This window comes from Somniosus microcephalus, chromosome 6 (assembly GCF_052327205.1).
Source record: "Somniosus microcephalus isolate GS21.2 chromosome 6, FLI_Smic_1.0, whole genome shotgun sequence".
Lineage (NCBI taxonomy): Eukaryota > Metazoa > Chordata > Chondrichthyes > Squaliformes > Somniosidae > Somniosus > Somniosus microcephalus.
In genome coordinates this window covers 83389184-83409193 of record NC_140992.1, presented here as the reverse complement: position 1 = coordinate 83409193, position 20010 = coordinate 83389184, and positions in this window count along the sequence as shown.

The following is a 20010-nucleotide window of genomic DNA, read 5'->3' as shown; positions in this document are numbered from 1 at the left end:
TCTATATACCACTTCCACTAACTTTTTCTGCCCCTTGATATTTCTCAGTTCTACCCATACAGATTCCACATCATCAGAGCTAATATCCTTCCTTACAATTGTGTTAATCCCTTCTTTAACCAGCAATGCACCCCCACCTCTCTTTCCTTTTTGTCTATCTTTCCTGAATATTGAATACCCCTGGATGTTGAGTTCCCAGCCTTGGCCACCCTGGAACATAAGAACATAAGAACATAAGAAATAGGAGCAGGAGTAGGCCAATCGGCCCCTCGAGCCTGCTCCACCATTCAATAAGATCATGGCTGATCTGATCCTAACCTCAAATCTTCTATCACTGTGCATCCACCCGAACCCATGTGATCTCCCGGGAGAGGCGAAAAACCAGATAAAGACCCAATGGCCAATTTGGGAGAAAAAAATCTGGGAAATTCCTCTCCGACCCATCTAGGCGATCGAAATTCTTCCAGGAGATCACTCTGTCCCTATATTTTCTACAGTACTTACCTTCTGTAAAGGCGATCTCCACCCCAGCCAGGAACAGGAATAAAACCATCTCCTGAAATCTAACACAGAATTAGAACACAGTAGGAGCAGAACCAGGCTACACGGCCCCTGGGCCCACTCCACTACCCACAGGGCCATGACCATTCCGAACCTAGACTCATGTCCAATTTCCTGCCCGCTCCCCGTAACCCTTAATTCCCTTTACTTCTAGGAAACTATCTATTTCTGTTTTAAATTTATGTAATGATGTAGTTTCCACAGCTTTCTGGGGCAGCAAATTCCACAAACCTACCACCCTCTGAGTGAAGAAGTTTCTCCTCATCTCAGTTTTGAAAGAGCAGCCCCTTATTTTAAGATTGTGCCCCCTAGTTCTAGTTTCACCCACCATTGGGAACATCCTCACCGCATCCACCCGATCAAGCCCCTTCACAATCTTATATGTTTCAATAAGATCGCCTCTCATTCTTCTGAACTCCAATGAGTAGAGTCCCAATCTACTCAACCTCTCCTCATATGACCACCCCCTCATCCCCGGGATTAACCGAGTGAACCTTCTTTGTACTGACTCGAGAGCAAGTATGTATTTTCTTAAGTATGGACACCAAAACTGTATGCAGTATTCCAGGTGCGGTCTCACCAATACCTTGTACAACTGCAGCAATACCTCCCTGTTTTTATATTCCATCCCCCTAGCAATAAAAGCCAACATTCCATTGGCCTTCTTGATCACTTGCTGCACCTGCATACTAACTTTTTGAGTTTCGTGCACCAGGACCCCCAGATCCCTTTGTACTACAGTACTTTCCAGTTTCTTGCCATTAAGATAATAACTTGCTCTATGATTTTTCCTGCCAAAGTGCATAACCTCACTCTTTCCAGTATTGTATTCCATCTGCCAAATCTCTGCCCACTTACTTAGCCTGTCTATGTCCCTTTGCAGGTTTTTTATGTCCTCCTCACTCACTACTTTCCGTCCCATCTTTGTATCATCTGCAAACTTTGATATGTTACACTCGGTCCCCTCCTCCAAATCGTTAATATAGATTGTAAAGAGTTGGGGACCCAGCACTGACCCCTGCGGAGCACCACTAGTTACTGGTTGCCAATCTGAGAATGAACCATTTATCCCAACTCTCTGCTTTCTGTTGGAGAGCCAATCCTCCACCCACGCCAGAATATTACCCCCAATCCCGTGATTTTTTATCTTGAGCAATAATCTTTTGTGTGGCACCTTGTCAAATGCCTTTTGGAAGTCTAAATACACTACGTCCACTGGTTCCCCTTTATCCACCCTGTATGTTACTTCCTCAAAAAACTCAAGCAAATTTGTCAAACATGACTTCCCCTTCATGAAGCCATGCTGAGTTTGTCCTATTAAATTATGTTTATCCAAATGTCCCATTACTGTCTCCTTAATAATGGACTCTAACATTTTACCAACCACAGATGTTAGGCTAACAGGTCTATAGTTTCCAGCCTTCTGCCTACTACCATTTTTAAATAAGGGTGTTACATTAGCAGTTTTCCAATCTGCCGGGACCTTTGCTGAGTCCAGTGAGTTTTGGAAAATTATTACCAATGCATCCACAATCCCTACCGCTACTTCCCTCAAGACCCTAGGATGCAAGCCATCAGGTCCAGGGGATTTATCCGCCTTGAGTCCCATTATTTTACCAAGTACCACTTCCTTAGTGATTTTAATCGTATTTAGTTCCTCCCCCACTAGAGCCCCCTGTTTGTCCAGTGTTGGGATATTCTTAGTGTCCTCTACTGTAAAGACTGATACAAAATAATTGTTCAGTGTTTTTGCCATCTCCATGTTTCCCACCATTAATTTCCCGGTCTCATCCACTAAGGGACCAACATTTACTTCAGCCACCCTTTTTCTATTTATATAACTATAGAAAATTTTACTGTCTGTTTTTATATTTTTTGCTCATTTACTTTCATAATCTACCTTCCCTTTCTTAATCAATCTTTTAGTTATTTTTTGCTGTCTTTTAAAGACTTCCCAATCTTCCATCCTCCCACTAGATTTGGCTCCCTTATATGCCTTTGTTTTTAGTCGGATACTATCCTTAATTACTTTACTTAGCCACGGATGGCTATCTTTTCTTTTACACCCTTTTTTCCTCAGTGGAATATATTTTTTTTGGAAGTTGTAAAATAACTCCTTAAATGTACACCACTGATCATGTACCGTCTTACCCTTTAATCTATTTTCCCAGTCCACTCTAATCAATTCCGCTCTCATACCTTCATAGTCTCCTTTATTCAAGCTCAGCACGCTTGTTTGAGATCCAACCTTCTCACCCTTTACTTGAAAATGGAACTCAACCATGTTATGGTCACTCATTCCAAGGGGATCCTTTACTAGAACATTTTTAATTAATCCTGTCTCATTACACAGGACCAAATCTAAGGTTGCTTGCCCCCTGGTCGGTTCAGTTACATACTGCTCAAGAAACCCATCCCTAATACACTCAATGAACTCATCCTCAAGGCTGCTCTGCCCAATTTGATTTGTCCAGTTAATATGATAATTAAAATCCCCCATAATTATAGCTGTTCCCTTATTACAAGCCTCAACTATTTCCTGATTAATACTCCGTCCAACAGAGTTGCAACTGTTCGGAGGCCTATAGACTATACCCACTAGTGTTTTTTTCCATTTATTATTCCTTATCTCCACCCAAACTGTTTCACTATCCTGCTCCTTTGACCCAATATCATTTTTCTGTATTATAGTGATTCCTTCCTTTATTAACATAGCCACCCCACCTCCTCTCCCTTCCTGCCTGTCCTTCCTGATTGTTAAATAACCTGGTATGTTTAATTCCCAGTCATGGTCACCCTGCAGCCATGTTTATGTAATGGCCACAAGATCATACCCATATGTCGTTATTTGTGCCGTTAACTCATTCATTTTGTTACGAATGCTACGTGCATTCAGATAAAGAACTTTCAAATATGTTTTGTAACACTTAGTTCCTGTTTTTTCCCTTTTTAGTACTTTACTTTTTGATCCATGCCTTCTGTCCCTTCCTGACACATTCTGTTTTTTAATTCCCCCACTGCTACCTAAGTCTATGACCTTCTCTGTTGTCATTTCTATTATTTGCTCTCTAGAAACCTCCCCCCCACTAATTAGTTTAAAGCCCTCTCTACAGCCCTAGTTATATGATTCGCCAGGACTCTAGTCCCAGCACTGGCCAAGTGGAGTCCGTCCCAACGGAACAGCTCCCTCCTGTCCCAGTATTGGTGCCAGTGTCCCAAGAAGCAAAACCCATTTCTCCCACACCAGTCTTTGAGCCACGCATTTAACTCTTTAATTTTATTTATCCTAGCCATATTCGCTCGTGGCTCAGGTAATAACCCAGAGATTATTACCCTTGAGGTTCTGTTTTTTAATTTGACCCCTAGCTGCTCATACTCCTTTAACAGAACCGTCTTCCTTGTCCTATCTACGTCGTTTGTACCAACATGGACCACGACAACTGGATCCTCCCCCTCCCACTCCAAGTTTCTTTCCAGCCCAGAAGAGATGTCCTTAACCCTCGCACCAGGCAGGCAACACAGCCTTCGGGACTCCCACTCTTGACTGCAGAGAACCCTATCTATCCCCCTAATGATACTATCCCCTACCACTACAACATTTCTTTTTCAATTCAATTCAATTCAATTCAAATCGCTTTATTGGCATGACAAGTTACATCTTATGTTGCCAAAGCATCAGAAAACGTTCATGTTTGTTCACAAAAATACAGATCTATCCATACAGTGTATAAACCGATATATCCCTGAGTGTATAAATATATACTTTCATATAATTTATATATACTCTTTTCTTATATTTACTGGTTGTCCCTCTGTTTATGGCAAGCTGTAACATAGTGTGCCGCTAGTGTTATACAATTTCTCTCTTCCCCTAGTAGGTATGGGAGTTTTTGGTCGTCATTCAAATTTCTGAATTCCGGGCATATTTTTGTGAATTTTGGGTAGAAATTCTCCCTTATGCCCTGATATTTTCTACAAGCTGTGAGGAAGTGCATCTCTGTCTCCACCACTCCCTGACTGCAGTGAGAGCATATCCTGTCCTCTCTTGGTAGCCGCGTCTGTCTGTGTCTACCTTTTTCAATCGCCAGGTTATGTTCACTAAGCCTGTACATTGTCAAAGTTTTTCTCAGTTTGCTATCCTTTACCATGGTCAGGTAATCAGCCATGTTGTATTGTCTGTTTAGGGCCAAGTAGCAATTGAGTTTGCTTTGGGTTTTTGTTGTTTCTGCCCAATATGACAGATATTTTTCCTTTTGCTTAGCGACGATTGTGTTGGGTCGAATTCTTTGTGTTACGCTGTCACTGTCCTGGGGCTGATTATTGTTAGTAGTGTTAGTAGTTACTTCACTGAGTCCCAGGACTAGTTGACTGAGGGTATTCTTCTTTATGGTCCTCTCTTGGCATTTCAGGGCTTCGTAGTGTTAGCATTGGGGGTTGCTCATCTCTCGGTGTTTCCAAAATTTGGTGGCTCTTTTTTGGATAATGATTATTAATGGATATTGGCCTAGTTCTGCCCTGCATGCATTGTTTACGGTTTTCCTTTGAGTCCGGAGTATACTTTTACAGAATTCTGCATTTAGGATCTCAATTGGGTGTTTGTCCCATTTTGCAAATTCTTGTTTTGTTAGCGGTCCCCACACCTCACTGCCATAGAGTGCAATTGGTTCAATTACTGATTTGAAAATTTTGAGCCAAATGCTAATTGGGATTTCTATTTGGATTGATTTTTTAATGGCATAGAAAGCCCTTCTTGCTTTCTCTTTTAGTTCATTCACAGCCAGTTTGAAATTTCCCGTAGAACTGATTTTTAAGCCCAAGTATGTGTAGTTAGTGGTTTGTTCAATTTTGGTTGTTCCTAGTGGGAAATTTATTTTGGGTCCCTGATGTCTGGATCTTTGCTGGAACACAAGGACTTTGGTTTTTTGGGGATTTATTGTCATGGCCCAAGTCTGGCAGTATGACTCCAGCAGATCCAGGTTCTGCTGTAGACCCTCCTTAGTTGGTGACAGCAGAACCAGGTCGTCTGCATAGAGGAGGAATTTAACCTTGGATTCATATAGGGTGAGGCCGGGTGCTGTAGATTGTTCAAGTAGTTTTGCCAATTCATTTATGTAAATATTAAAGAGTGTCGGTGAGATTGGCGAGCCCTGCATCACCCCTCGCCCCTGTGGGAAGTATTTTGTTTGTTTGTCTCCAATTTTAACTGCACATTTGTTGTTTGTATACATTGATTTAATTACATCATATGTTTTTCCCCCTACCCCGCTTTCGATAAGTTTCAGGAATAAACCGTCATGCCAGATGGAGTCGAAAGCCTTCTGGAAATCTATAAAGCATGCGTAGATTTTGCTTTTGTTTTGATGAACGTGTTTGTCAATTAGGGTCTGTAGGGTAAAGATATGATCTGATGTTCTATAGTTTGGCAGGAATCCAATTTGGCTTTTACTCAAGACATTGTGCTCCTCAAGGAAGTTTATAAGTCTTTTGTTTATGATGCTACAGAATACCTTCCCCAGGTTACTGTTTACACAGATGCCTCGATAGTTATTTGGGTCGACTTTGTCCCCACTTTTGTATATGGGCGTTATGAGTCCTTTGTTCCAGATATCAGGGAAGTAACCGACACTCAGAACCAAGTTGAAGAGTTTTAGGATAGCCAGTTTCATTTTATCGTCTGTGTGTTTAATCATCTCGCTTAGTATGCCGTCTGCCCCGCAAGCTTTTCCTGGTCGCAGGTCCTTGAGTTTTTCAAAAAGTTCTTTTTCTGTTATTATGGAGTCTAGCGGGTTTTGGTTATCTTTTATGGCCATTTCTAGCTTTTCCAGTTTTTTGCATATTTGGTGTTGCTCTGGCCTTAGTGTGTTTTTCTGGTATAATTTTTCAAAGTGGTTTTCCCATGTGTCTCCATTTTGAATGGCCAATTCGTCGTGTTGTTTATTGTGTAATGTATTCCAGTTGTCCCAGAAACAATTGGAATCAATGGATTCCTCAATGGAGCTGAGTGTATTCTTAATATATTGTTCTTTTTTGGTTCTGAGTGTGTTTCTGTATTGTGTTAGTGCCTGACAATAAGTAAGGCGTAATTCCTCGTTTTCTGGATGTCTGTGTTTTTGGTTTGATATTTTTCTAAGTTTTTTCCTCATGTTATGGCAATCTGGGTCAAACCATTTTTCATAGTTTTTTGTTTTGGGTTTGTTCTTGCGAGCTTTCAAGTTTGACCTTGTTGCCAAATTATCAAAAATATTGTTTAGGTTATTGTGGTAAACCACTGTTGTTCACTGTGTTCACTATTGTTGTTGTTGTTGTTGTTGTTGTCGTTCACTCTTGTTTCACTGTTGTACCTGACTATGCCTCAGCTGACTCCGCCCTTGGCTACCTGGTATAAGGACGGCCGCACGGCAGCTCTCTGGCTTTCGGTCGTCCACTAGAGGCATAGTCCTGATCTGTTTGAAGTGCAATTCAGTAGTTAATAAAAGCCTGTCGTTCTGAACTCTGCTGAGCCTTTTATTAGAATTGATAGCGCATCAATTTTATTAACTACTGACAAAAAAAATAAAAAAATAAATAATAACGATGCTGCAGATACTTAAGATCAAGTGCCTGGAACTCGACCCGCAAGAACCGGACTCGACTGCTAAGTTCTCGCACTGGCTGAACTGTTTTGAGTCCTTTCTGGCTGCATCCGGCGAGACCGTCGCCACCGACGCCGCCAAGCTCAGGGTGCTGAATTCTAAAGTAAACCACCGAACTTTTGCCCTTATCCGGGGCGCTATGAGCTACCAGGGGGCTATCGACATTTTGAAGGAGCAATATGCACACCTGGTCAACTATGTTTACGCAAGACATCTCCTGGGGTCTCGCAAACAACAGCCCGGGGAACCCACAGAAGCATACATACGGGCGCTGAAGGAACTCGGCTGAGCCTGCGAATGCAAGCAAGTATCAGCCACGGAACATACGGAGGAGCTCATCCGGGACGCCCTCGTTGCGGGCCTCAGGTCCACTCACACACGGCAGTGACTGATGGAAAGTAGCGAGCTCAACCTGAAGAAGGCGATTTCACTCACCCTTTCGTTGGACGTAGCCCATCGGAACATGGAGGCCTACTCCCCGGACCGCGCGGCTGCCTCGTGGATGTCGCAGCCGCCGCCATCTTGGGACGCGGCGCCGCCCCGGGCCCCAGCCCCAACTGCTGCGATGTCCCGCCCGAGCCAGAAATGTTATTTCTGTGGCCAAACCAAACACCCCAGGGCGCGCTGCCCGGCGAAAAACGCGGTCTGCTCTGCCTGCGGTAAGAAGGGACATTACGCTGGCGCCTGCAAAAGTCAGAAGACCTCTACCTCCAGCAGCACCGCGTGCGATTCGTGGGAGCGGCCATCTTGCCTTCCTCCAGCCTCGTGGGGATCGGGATCGTCATGGGCGCCGCCATTTTGTCCTTCTTCTTCGACGCCGCCATTTTGTCTGCCATTTTGCCAACGGGCCCCCGACCCACCCACCGCCTCACCGGGGTTCTACAGCGACGCTCCCGACTCCACAGCGGCCTCCATTACGCTGGATCAATCCAGACCCCATCAGCTAGCCAGGTCCACGATGGACATCCAGGTAAATGGCCGCACCACAACTTGCCTTTTTGATTCCGGGAGCACGGAGAGCTTCATACACCCTGATACGGTACGGCATTATTCCCTCTCGGTCCGGCCAACGCGCCATCGGATCTCCATGGACTCAAAATCTCACTCAGCAGACGTCGGCGGCTACTGCGTAGTGACCCTCTCGGTGAAGGGCTCCGTTTATAAAAATGTAAAGCTATTCGTCCTGCCACATCTCTGCGCTGCCGTTCTGCTGGGGTTGGACTTTCATTGTCACTTTAAGAGTGTCACCTTGACATACGGTGGACCTCTTCCCCCACTCACTGTCTGCAACCAGCAGTTTTTAAATTGCCCGCCGCGCCCCACCTGTAGTCTCTCCACCCTCAAAATCACACCGCACCCCCCCCCCCCGTTCGCTAACCTCACCCGCGACTGCAAGCCTATCGCCACAAAGAGCAGGCGATACAGCACCGGGGACAGATCCTTCATAAGATCTGAGGTGACGCGGCTCCTGAAAGAGGGGATTATTGAGGATAGTACCAGCCCCTGGCGAGCTCAGGTGGTAGTCGTTAAGACCGGCAACAAGCAGCGCCTGGTCATCGACTACAGCCAGACTATCAACAAGTACACGCAGTTGGACGCATACCCTCTCCCCCGCATAGCCGACGTGGTTAATAAGGTAGCGCAATATCGCGTTTTCTCGACCATTGACCTCAAGGCAACATACCACCAAATCCCTATCCGCCCTGAGGACCGCCAGTACACAGCTTTCGAGGCAAATGGCCGTCTTTTTCACTTCCTCAGGGTTCCTTTCAGTGTCACCAACGGTGTCTCCATCTTCCAGAGGGAGATGGACCGGATGGTCGACGAGAATGCGTTATAGGCCACGTTTCCCTACCTGGACAACGTGACCATCTGCGGCCATGACCTGCAGCACCATGACGCCAACCTTGATAAGTTCCTTCGCACGGCCCAACTCCTAAACCTCACGTACAACAAGGAAAAGTGCATATTCCGCACAGCCCACCTCGCTATCCTTGGTTGCGTGGTGGAACACGGAGTCATCGGTCCTGACCCTGACCGGATGCGCCCCTTGATGGAACTTCCCCTGCCCCACTGTCTCAAGGCCCTCAAAAGGTGCCTGGGCTTCTTTTCCTATTACGCCCAGTGGGTCCCTCATTATGCGGACAAAGCCCGTCCACTTATCAAGTCCACTTCCTTCCCCCTGACGGTGGAGGCCTGCTCAGCCTTTCACAGTATAAAAGATGACATTGCCAAGGCCACCATGCACTTGGTAGACGAGTCCATCCCCTTCCAGGTGGAGAGCGATGCATCCGACTTTGCCCTGGCCGCTACCCTTAACCAGGCGGGACGGCCCGTGGCCTATTTTTCACGAACCCTCCAGGGCTCCGAACTCAGACACTCCTCTGTGGAAAAAGAGGCCCAGGCCATTGTGGAGGCGGTGCGCCACTGGCGGCACTACCTGGCTGGAAAACGATTTACCCTGCTTACTGACCAACGTTCAGTCGCTTTCATGTTCAACAACAAGCAGAGGGGCAAAATCAAAAATGACAAGATTTTGAGGTGGAGAATTGAACATTCCACCTACAATTACGACATCTTGTACCGGCCCGGGAAACTCAACGAACCCTCAGATGCTCTATCGCGAGGCACATGCGCCACCACGCAGATCGATAGACTACGGGGCCTCCACAACGACCTCTGCCACCCAGGGGTCACCAGGTTCTTCCATTTCATTAAGGGCCGCAACCTGCCTTACTCCATCGAGGAGGTCAGGACCATGACCAGGAGCTGCCCAGTCTGTGCAGAGTGCAAGCCGCGCTTCTATATGCCTGACAGAGCAAACCTGATCAAGGCCACCCGCCCTTTTGAGCGCCTGAGTGTCGACTTTAAAGGTCCCCTCCCCTCCTCTGACCGTAATGTGTACTTCCTCAACATAGTTGATGAGTACTCCCGTTTCCCTTTCGCCATCCCCTGCCCGGACATGACCACCGCTACGGTCATTAAATGCCTGCACAACCTTTTTGCTCTGTTCGGTTTTCCCAGCTATATTTATAGCGACCAGGGCTCGTCCTTCATGAGCGACGAACTCCGTCAGTACCTGCTCATGAGAGGTATTGCCTCAAGCCAGACCACCAGCTACAACCCCCGGGGGAATGGACAGGTTGAAAGAGAGAACGCGACGGTCTGGAAGGCGGCCCTCCTAGCCTTAAAATCTAGGGGCCTTCCGACCTCCCGTTGGCAGGATGTCCTACCTGATGCGCTCTACTCCATCCGGTCACTGCTGTGTACTGCCACCAACGCCACCCCCCATGAGCGAATGTTCGTTTTTCCCCGGAGGTCCACATCCGGCACCTCACTACCACACTGGCTGACGTCCCCAGGGCCCGTCCTGCTGAGGAAGCATGTAAGGTCCCACAAAACGGCTCCCCTGGTAGAGAAGGTTCACCTCCTCCATGCCAACCCCCAGTACGCCTACGTGGCATACTCGGACGGGCGGGAGGATACAGTCTCCATTAGAGATCTGGCACCCTCGGGGTCCACTGACCCATCACCATTGCCCTCCACCATGACCCCCTTCGACACGGCCCAAAATTCAGTAGACCCAATTCTCACCCCTGTCCATTCCACCCCAGTAGACGGCATGCCGCGACCCCAGGACCAGCCGGAGTCCACTCGCCCACCCAACACCAAAGGGGACGATACGCCGGTGCTCGACCCCATTCAAGACGCGTCGTTGGAAGCTGTACCATCGCAACCGTCGCCAAGAAGATCTCGACGGCAAACGAGGCCGCCCAACAGACCCGCCTACTCGAACTTTTGATACACTTCACCCCGCCGGACTTAATTTTAAACGAGGGGTGAATGTGGTAAACCACTGTTGTTCACTGTGTTCACTATTGTTGTTGTTGTTGTTGTTGTTGTTGTTGTCATTCACTCTTGTTTCACTGTTATACCTGACTATGCCTCAGCTGACTCCGCCCTTGGCTACCTGGTATAAGGACGGCCGCACGGCAGCTCTCTGGCTTTCGGTCGTCCACTAGAGGCATAGTCCTGATCTGTTTGAAGTGCAATTCAGTAGTTAATAAAAGCCTGTCGTTCTGAACTCTGCTCAGCCTTTTATTAGAATTGATAGTGTCAGCCTTTTATTAGAATTGATAGGGCATCAGTTATTCACTGCCCGGTTTACGCCTTCTTTATTGTGAGTGTATATGTTATCCAGAAAGGTGTCCAAGAGAGCTTGAGTTGATTCATTGCTAATTGCTTTCTGGTATTTTTCCGTGTCGTTTTTGGCCCATCTGTACGATTTTTTGGTGTTGTACAGTTTACTGGGTTGTGTTTCTGTGTTGTTTGTTTCTGTCTTTTTAAGATACATAGTAATTTGACTGTGATCTGACAGTGTTGTTTGTGGTTTGACTGTGAATGCTCTGAAAGAGGATGGGTCCAAGTCCATAATCATATAGTCTACGGTGCTGCAGCCAAGAGGTGAGCAGTAGGTCGATCTTCCTAGGAGGTCTCCTATGAATCTACCATTGACAATGTACAGACCCAGGCTTCGACAGAGCTGCAGGAGATGTTTTCCGTTGGTATTTGTCTGCTTGTCGCAGTTATGCCTGTATGGAAGGGAAGGGATGTGGCCAGGTTGCTCATCCTCCCTGCAGTCCCCGCTCCCGCCCTCACAGAGAGTAAGAACCTCGATCCTGCTGGACAAGAACAAGGGCTGCGTCTCCTTCAACACTACATCCTGGATCCCTGTACCTTCCTCACTCGTAGTCACACCGTCCTGTCCCTGACCATGGACTACATCTGCAGTAATTAACTTCATAGGTGTGACCATCTCCTGAAACATAGAGTCCAGGAACTTCTCCCCCTCCCTGATGTGTCACAGTGTCTGAAGCTTGGTCTCAAGCTCCATAACATGGAACTTGAGTTCCTCTAACAGCAAACACTTGTCACGGATGTAATCACCGTGAGCCTCAATGGGGACCACCGGCTCCCACATCTCGCAACAGTAACACATCACCTGCTCCATTCTATATAATTAATTAAATGTCTTATTATTAGTTATGAAGACCCTGCCCGGATATAAATGATAATGTCACACCACTATTCAAAGGACTTACCAACTTAAAGGTATAAAAGAGAAGAGAAGGAAGAAAACCAACCAACCAGCTGATCACCAACCTCCTCCTTGAATACTGTCTGTGGGGCCTGTTTGGTTGACTCGTCTCGCTGCTCTGCCTCCGCAGTGTTGTCCAAGCCTGGGAGTGGGGAACAAAACAGAGCAAAAAACACACCCTCACCTCCCACTTATCCGAACTCTCCCACTTAGCAAAACTCCAGCACCACTCAATGCACAAGGCACTCCGTGCACTGCACTAGCCCCTCCCCTTTTATACCCGGATTCTACTTCTGGTTTAAACTGCCCAAGAGTTTAAAAAACCCTTAAAAAATTAAACTTACTTCAAATAATTGACTTCTTAACACACTAAAATTCACAAAATACACTTAAATGATTTTTATCCCACTTAGCAAAACTCCAGCACCACTCAATGCACAAGGCACCATGTTTCCGTAATCCCAATCAAATCATAATCGTTTACCTCGATTTGCGCAGCTAATTCATCCACCTTATTACGAATGCTCCTTGCATTCAGACACAAAGCCTTCAGGCTTGTTTTTTTAATGCTCTTAGACCTATTAGAAGGTCATTAGCTGTAGTCAAAGTTTGCACTGATGCCTGATTTCTGTAAAAATGAAGATTTACATTTTTTGCGGATTGGTACATTTTTGTATTGCTCTACTGTATCAGGCAGCACTAGTGAAGATTGTTTGTCCAGAAAAAGTTCATCTAGCTTCTGCTAAAAGCATAACAGCACAAAATAGGTTTTTGACCTGACTTTAGTTATACTGCAGCTGTCAGGCCTGGAGCACTATCTGTGGAGTGCAATACAGTCACCAGGTTAAAGTTCTGTTGCCGATCACATTTCTGTGGGTTGCATTCAGATCAGTAACAGAGCTCTGTTAGCTAACGTTAGGAAGGTGTGAGTGAGAATGCCTGCTTTCACCATGACAAAGATTAAAACATAAATTTATCAGTTTGCCTGGGGATTAAATTGCACCTAAAGCAAACCCAAACTGGTGTGAGCCACACTTCTCGAGATAGTCTTGCCTCCTGATTTTAGTTTGCTTAGGAGTCACATTGGGACTTTTGTGTGAAAATTTAAAAAAAACGTTGTTGTGACTTTTCTGCCCACTTCTGTCAGATTAAGTTCATAAGCTCATACATATGCACTTATGAGTCATTGGGGGAGAAATTCAACTTGCATCCAAAATGGGTGGCAAGTGAATGCTCCATGTGCTGGTCTAAGGCCCGAGCCAAATTCAAATTTGGGCCTTGTTTGAATGGAAGTGGCGAGCTGTGGGTGCCAAATGGGTGCCCAAGTGCAGCTCACAAACACTGACCAGCTCCAATACTGAGCCAGCCCACAGGTAGATCCAAGGAGGAGGGGGGAATCCAAGGGGTCGGGGTGGGGGCAAGTCCAGGCGAGCAAAGGCCTGCAGTATTTATGTGGAGCCAGGAGGAGGATTCCTGCACCTTCTGATTCCACAAAAATATAACTTTGAAGAGGTTTTGGGCCATTTTATGAGTGTTCACAAAAATCCCTCTTAAGACTGCTGGTTAGGCCGCTGAAGACCTAGTACAACTAGACGGAGCTCGCATGGCACAAGCTCCGCTTTATTTGTACCTGCAATTTTGCATCGAAGTCCTACAACTGGTGTTGGACCCTAATTTGTATAGTAAAGCAGCCTTACTCCTGTTTCAGGCTGGCGGGTTCCTCACTCATTTGCTTACAGGCACACCTGAATATCGTATCAGGCCCTTCCCGTTTTTCAGTTCCTAGCCAACAGGAGTTTCACTGTTATAACATACTAGATATTTAGAAGAGCATGTCACAGCATAAGAGACATGTAGATTTTCTAAAATTTTAATGCCAGCATTAACAAGGGGCATTGTTTAAATGTATTTTGTTACAAGTCACAGCAAAGCACATACTTAATTTTTGAAACAATTTAGGACTATGATTAACTGTTTTAATTTTCTACCACCATAATAGTAGACTGTTCAAATATATTTTGTGATAGAAAGGCAGTTGTTCCTGGAATTAGTGTCCCTACAGGGCAAGAAGTGAGATTGATGTATGTAATCAAGCTTTCTCCAAGACACATAAATGTGTTATATTACAGACTGTTCCAGAAGTAATTATGAACACTGTTTCTCAGAATTTTCTCAAACACCATTAAAATAAACATTAGGCTGAATACTTTGGTCCTTTTGCTTGATTTTCAAATGTTGCTTTGTTGAAAAGAATACACAGCACATTAACTAAACTGAAGATGGAGTTTATTCCTCTGAGTCAAACTGTGGCTGCACAGATTACATTTTCACATAAAATATTATGAAAACCAATACCATTCTGTTCAGTCAATCAACAAAGGACATTGTTTAAATCAATTTTGTTGCACATCACAGCAAAGCATATTTAATAGCAGACTGTTAAAACATATTGTTTCTCAAATGCTTCTTCTTCCCACATACACACTGGATGGTTTATTGTCTATGAATTCTGGATACAAATACATTTGTCTGGAATTTCTTCGGAGCTATTCCCATTCCACTGGCGGCATAACTAAGTGCAGCAAAAACCCTGGGAAATTCTGGGGCATAGTCTCTTGTATCTGCTCCAGCTGTATTTTATTCCAGTGAGGTGACCTGCAATCTAATTGACCATGGTGCTCATGTCAATCTTGTCCTAATTGTGGGCCTTCAAAAAACTATCACCAGAGCATAATGCTTTTGCCACAAATAAAAGTACTGCTTGGCGATTGGGTCTGTTTCATTTTATACAGCATGAATATGAATCTCGAAAGTACCAATAATACACGGAAAAAAGTTTTAAAATGCACAAAAGTATGGAATAAGCCATTTAGCCCATCATAAGATGTTGGCTTGCAAGTGTGAATATTACATCACGAAGGTTAGCATTTTTTGATAATGCTCCTGTGAAGCGCCTTGGGATGTTTTATTATTTAAAGGTGTTATATAAATATAAGTTAATTAAATCTATGAGGCAATTTCTGCACCTTTGAACCATATTTTGATTGGCAGCTTTGCCTATTTTGAAGGTATTCCTTTTGATCTTTTTTTAAATTCATTTTTATGCGATGTGGGCGGCGCTGGCAAGGCCAGCATTTATTGCCCATCCCTAATTGCCCTTGAGAAGCTGCGGCGAGAGCGGCAGCGGGAATCGCGGCGAGGCTTTAAAGAGCGGCGGAGACCAGGGAGGCCTCAGTCCGGCGAGAGCGGCGGTGGGAATCGCGGTGGCAGGAATCGCGGTGGCAGGAATTGCAGCGAGGCTTTAAAGACCGGCGGAGACCAGGTAGGCCTCAGTGGGCCGACAGCGGTGGTGGGAATCGCGATGAGGTTTTAAATAGCGGCGGAGACCAGGTAGGCCTCAATGCGGTGGGAATCGCGGCGAGGCTTTAAAGAATGGTGGAGAACAGGTAGGCCTCAGTGCGGTGAGAGCGGCAGCGGGAATCGCGATGAGGCTTTACAGAGCGGCGGAGACCAGGTAGGCCTCAGTGCGGCGAGAGCGGCGGCGGGAATCGCGGCGAGGCTTTAAAGAGCAGCAGAGACCAGGTAGGCCTCAGCGCGGCAAGAGCGGCGGCGGGAATCAAGGCGAGGCTTTAAAGAGCGCCGGAGACGAGATAGGCCTCAGTGCGGTGAGAGCGGCGGCAGGAATCACGGCGAGGCTTTAAAGAGCGGGGGAGACCAGGTAGGCATATCAATCTCCAATCTCAGAGAGAGGGAGAGAAGTCAAAAGTAATCGAAGAGTGACGTCACCAGAAAGCAGGTAAGTGATTGGTTGGTGAGTATTTCTCTCTTTTTAAACTTTAACTCTGTGGTTTATAATTTCTAAAGTCTCTGTGGTGTAGCGGGGGCTGTTTGTAAACCAGGGCCCTTAAATAAACAATTTAACTGTAGTGTGATTGGCGGGATTGATTTGATTTAATTTAATTGCAATTAATTAAAGGGTAAGGCATGGCAGGACAGCCCGGTACCGTGGTATGCTCCTCCTGCGCTATGTGGGAACTCAGGGACACTTCCTGTGTCACTGACAACTATGTGTGCAGGAAGTGTGTCCAGCTGCAGCTACTGGCAGGCCGCATTGCAGCGCTAGAGCTGCGATTGGATACATACTGGACCATTCGCGAGGCTGAGGACGTCGTGAATAGCACGTTTAATCAGTTGGTCACACCACAGGCAAAGGCTCGATAGGCAGAAAGGGAAGGGGTGACCAACAGACAGAGTACTAGGCACAGGCAGGTAGTGCAGGGGTCCCCTGTGGACATCCCGCTCTCAAACAGATACACCACTTTGAGTACTGTTGGGGGGGATGGTTTATCAGAGGAAGGCAGCAGCAGCCAATTTCCTGGCACCAGTGGTGGCTCTGCTGCACAGAACGGCAGGAAAAAGAGGAGTAGAGCTATAGTAATAGGGGATTCTATTGTAAGGGAATAGATAGGCATTTCTGCAGCCGCAAACGAGACTCCAGGATGGTATGTTGCCTCCCTGGTGCAAGGGACAAGGATGTCTCAGAGCGGCTGCAGAACATCTTGGAAGGGGAGGGTGAACAGCCAGTTATCGTGGTGCATATAGGTACCAACGATATAGGTAAAAAACGGGATGAGGTCCTAAAAGCTGAATATAGGGAGTTAGGAGGTAAATTAAAAAATAGGACCTCAAAGGTAGTAATCTCAGGATTGCTACCAGTGCCACATGCTAGTCAGAGTAGAAATAGAAGGATATTTCAGATGAATACATGGCTAGAGGAATGGTGCGAGGGGGAGGGATTCAAATTCCTGGGACATTGGAACCGGTTCTGGGGGAGGTTGGACCTGTTCAAACCGGATGGTTTGCACCTGGGAGTGTTTGCTAGTGCTCTGGGGGAGGGTTTAAACTAAAATGGCAGGGGGTTGGGAACCTGAGCAGGGGGACAGAGGAAAGGGAAACAAGGATTAAAGCAAAAGATAGGAAGGAGAAAAACAAAAGTGGCAGTCAGAGAAATCAACGGTTTAAATCAAACATGGCCACAGTAAATAATAATTCTAATGCATCTAAGAGCATTGAAAAAACAAGCCTGAAGGCTTTGTGTCTTAATGCGAAGAGCATTCATAATAAGGTGTATGAATTAGCTGCGCAAATAGAGGTAAACGAATATGATTTGATTGGGATTACGGAAACATGGCTCCAGGGTGGCCAAGGCTGGGAACTCAACGTCCAGGGGTATTCAATATTCAGGAAAGATAGGCAAAAAGGAAAGGGAGGTGGGGTAGCATTGCTGGTTAAAGAAGGGGTTAACACAATTGTAAGGAAGGATATTAGCTCTGATGATGTGGAATCTGTATGGGTAGAACTGAGAAATACCAAGCGGCAGAAAATGTTAGTGGGAGTGGTATATAGACCTCCAAACAGTAATGCGGGGGTTGGGGATGGCATTAAAAGGGAAATTAGAGAAGTGTGCAATAAGGGCACAGCAGTCATCATGGGTGACTTTAATACACATATAAATTGGGCTAACCAAATTAGTAACAATACTGTGGAGGATTATTCCTGGAGTGTTTACGGGATGGTTTCCTGGACCAATATGTCGAGGAACCAACCAAAGATCAGGCCATCTTAGACTGGGTATTATGTAACGAGAAAGGATTCATTAGCAATCTTGTTGTACAAGGCCCCTTGGGTCGGAGCGATCATAATATGATCGAATTCTTCATTAAGATGGAGAATGAAGTAGTTGACTCAGAGACTAGGGTCCTCAATTTAAATAAAGGAAACTACGATGGTCTGAGGCGCAAGTTGGGTAGGATTGATTGGGGAATGTCACTCAAAGGGTTGACAGTGGATAGGCAATGGCAAACATTCAAAGACAGCATGGATGAACGACAGAATTTGTTCATCCCAGTTTGGCATAAAAATAAAACAAAAAAGGTGACTCAACCATGGCTAACAAGGGAAATTAGGGATAGCATAAGATCCAAGGAGAGGACATATAAATTGGCCAGAAAAAGTAGTAAACCTGAGGATTGGGAGCAGTTTAGGATTCAACAAAGGAGGACAAAGGGATTAATTAAGAAAGGAAAAATAGAATATGAGAGTAAGCTTGTAGGGAACATAAAAACTGACTGTAAAAGCTTTTATAGATATGTGAAGAGAAAAAGATTGGTGAAGTCAAGCGTAGGTCCCTTGCAGTCAGAATCAGGGGAATTTATAATGGGGAACAAAGAAATGACAGACCAATTAAATACATATTTTGGTACTGTCTTCACAAAGGAGGACACAAATAACCTCCCAGAGACGTCGGGGAACATAGGGTCTGATGAAAGGGAGGAACTGAAAGAAATCAGTATTTGTAGGGAAATGGTGTTGGGGAAATTGATGGGATTTAAGGCTGATAAATCCCCAGGGCCTGATAATCTACATCCTAGGGTACTTAAGGAAGTGGCCCTAGAAATAGTAGATGCATTGCTGATCATCTTCCAACATTCAATGGAATCTGGAACAGTACCCATGGATTGGAGGGTAGCTAATGTTACCCCACTATTCAAAAAGGTGGTAGAGAGAAAATGGGGAATTACAGACCGGTAAGCCTGACATCGGTAGTGGGGAAAATGCTGGAGTCCATTATAAAAGATGTAATAGCAGAGCACTTGGAAAGCAGTGACAGGATCGGACAAAGTCAACATGGATTTACAAAAGGTAAATCATGCTTGACTAATCTACTGGAATTTTTTTGAGGATGTAACTAGTAAAATAGATAAGGGAGAACCAGTGGATGTGGTGTATTTGGACTTTCAGAAGGCTTTCGATAAGGTCCCGCATAAGAGATTAGCATGTAAATTTAAGGCGCATGGGATTGGGGGCAAGGTATTTACTTGGATAGAGAACTGGTTGGCAGACAGAAAGTGTAAAGTCTGTGGGTTGTATAGCGAAGTAATACACAGACTACAAGAGTAACTTAAACAGGACTTTACTATTCGAAGGTCAGGGCGAATCTGCCCAATAAATTCTGCCACAGCACTTATATACCGGTGTGGTCACCGTTGGTATTACAGTATACAGCAGCCAGGATAAAGTAGTGCCACACCTAAAATAGTTCTCTTAAAGGTGGACGGTTACATACAATAGTTCTCTTAAAGGTAGAACAGTTACATACACTACAGAAAGCAAAGTGTTGGAATAAACGGGTCTTTTCCGAATGGCTGGCAGTTACTAGTGGGGTACCGCAGGGATCGGTCCTTGGACCCCAGCTATTCACAATACATATTAATGATCTAGACAAGGGAACTAGAGGTAATATCTCCAAATTTGCAGATAACACAAAGCTGGGTGGGCGTGTGTGCTGTGACGAGGATGCTGAGAAACTACAGAATGATTTGGACAGGTTGGGTGATTGGGCAGAAGCATGGCAGATGCAATATAACATGGATAAATGCGAGGTTATCCACTTTGGTGGCAAAAACAGGAAGGCAGACTATTATCTGAATGGCAATAGATTGGGAAAAGGGGAAGTGCAACGAGACCTGGGTGTCCTTGTGCACCAGTCACTGAAGGTAAGCATGCAGGTGCAGCAGGCGGTTAAGAAGGCAAATGGTATGTTGGCCTTCGTAGCGAGAGGGTTTGAGTACAGGAACAAGGATGTCTTGCTGCAGTTGTACAGAGTCTTGGTGAGACCACATCTTGAGTATTGTATGCAGTTTTGATCGCCTTATCTCA